This window comes from Alligator sinensis, unplaced genomic scaffold (genome assembly GCF_000455745.1).
Source record: "Alligator sinensis unplaced genomic scaffold, ASM45574v1 scaffold137_1, whole genome shotgun sequence".
Taxonomy (NCBI): domain Eukaryota; kingdom Metazoa; phylum Chordata; order Crocodylia; family Alligatoridae; genus Alligator; species Alligator sinensis.
This window is the reverse complement of record NW_005842545.1, coordinates 924,078-926,016: the sequence shown is the minus strand read 5'-3', so window position 1 is coordinate 926,016 and position 1,939 is coordinate 924,078.

Sequence of the window (1,939 nt, the reverse complement as noted above, 5' to 3'; positions counted from 1 at the left end):
GGCTCCGGTGCGGGCGGGGGGAAGAGGAGGAGGAGGAGGGGGCGGCTCATGAATATGCATGAGGGGGCGGCACTGAGGAGGAGGAAGAGACCTTTCTCCCCAACCACCGTTTGGCACTAAATTCAAGTCTCGCGCGCCTGGGTTCCGTTTCGGCCAGAGGAAGGGAACCCAAGAGTCCAGGATGCCATCACAGCAAGAGGAGGGAACCCAGGCGTCCGAGTAGCTGCACACAGGGCTGGGAAGGATCCCAGGTGGCCGGGGTCCCCCCACCTCTTAGAATGGAACCTGGGCGTCCGAGCCCACACCTACAGCGCTGAGACTAAACCCAAGCGTCTGGGCTCCCATCGCTGCTGTAAGAGAGAACCCAGGAGTCCGAGCTCCCTTGAGAGCTATAGAGGGAACACAGCTGTCTGAGCCCCCACCCACAGCGCTGGGACAAAACCCAGGCATCCCGGTTCCCGTCACAGCTCTAGAGAGGAACCCAGGCGTCCAAGCAGCCATGAGGGCTGTAGGAGGGACCGCAGGTGTCCGGGCTGCCCCCACCTCCCCTTGACTGGAACCCAGTCGTCCGAGTCTCCACCCACAGAGCTGGGACGGAACCCAGGTGTTCAGCTTTCCATGCTAGCTATAGGAGGGAACCCAGGTGTCCAAGCCCCCATCACAGGCTTAGCAGGGAACCCAGGCGTCCGGGCTGGTGCGCGGGTGGGAGCAGGGGACACTAGGAGCCCAGACGCCTGAGTTCCTTGGGCGGGGGTCCGGGAAATGCGGCTAGTTCTGAACAGGTGAGGCTGGAGGGGGTGGGGCCTGTCCGCTGCGTCAGCCCAGCGCCAATCAGTGCCTTAGCCTCAGTCACCGCCTAGCGCTCCCCCACAAAACCCAGGCATCTGAGCTTCTAGACCTCTCTTAGAGAAGTCTCAGACGCCTGGGTTCCGTTTCGACCAGAAAAAGGGAACCCAAGAGTCCAGGATGCCATCACAGTAAAAGAAGGGAACCCAGGCGTCCGAGTGGCTGCCCACAGGGCTAGAAATGATCCCAGGTGCCCGGGGTCCCCCCACCTCTTAGAATGGGACCTAGGCGTCCAAGCCCCCACCTACAGCGCTGAACTGTACCTGGACTGAACCAGGCGTCTGGGCTCTTCCCCCAAATCTCCCCATAGTAACTGTGTGCGCCCCTACTACCGTAATTAACATCCCCATGCAGAACGGCTCCCATAATGCCCCTATTAGCGTTCTCTTGGAAGAAGAGGGGGAATACCATACTATCCGGGATTAGGCCGGCACTACGGAAAGGGGAGGCTACCGCAATTACTAGGATAGGAGCCCCGCGCACCACCATGTGGAGGAATGCAATGTGTAATTTATGCCACCACCCCCCGTAATACTCCTAATAGTCCCCATCTGAAGGTGGCGGTGGGTAGATAGTACCATAGTTCTCTTAATATACCTGCCGTTGTAAATACAGAGCGGAGATAGTGCCGTAATACTCCTAATACACCTTCCATCGTTAATGGGAGGGAGGGAGGAAAGGTGGTACTGTAATTCTTTTAATATACCCGGCATCGTAAACTGGAGGAGAGGTGGTACCAGGAGGCTACTCCTTTTGTAAATCGGAGGGGGGTGGTGCCACAATACTCGTAATATACCCGCATTCATTACGTGGAGGGAGAAGTGGTACCGCAATGCTTCTAATTGGAGGAGGGGAGATAATACTATACCGCTTCTAATATAGCCCCCATCCTAAATTGAAGGAGGGGAGATGCTGCTATAATGCTCCTAATATACCTGCTTTAACTGGCCAGAGGGGAGGTGGTACCTGAATGCTTATAATATATCCGCCCTCGCTAATTGGTGGGAGTGAAGGTGGTACTGCAGTGCTTCTAATATCCCCGCCATAAGAAACTGGGGGAAGGGAGATGGTACCACAATGCTCCTAATATTCC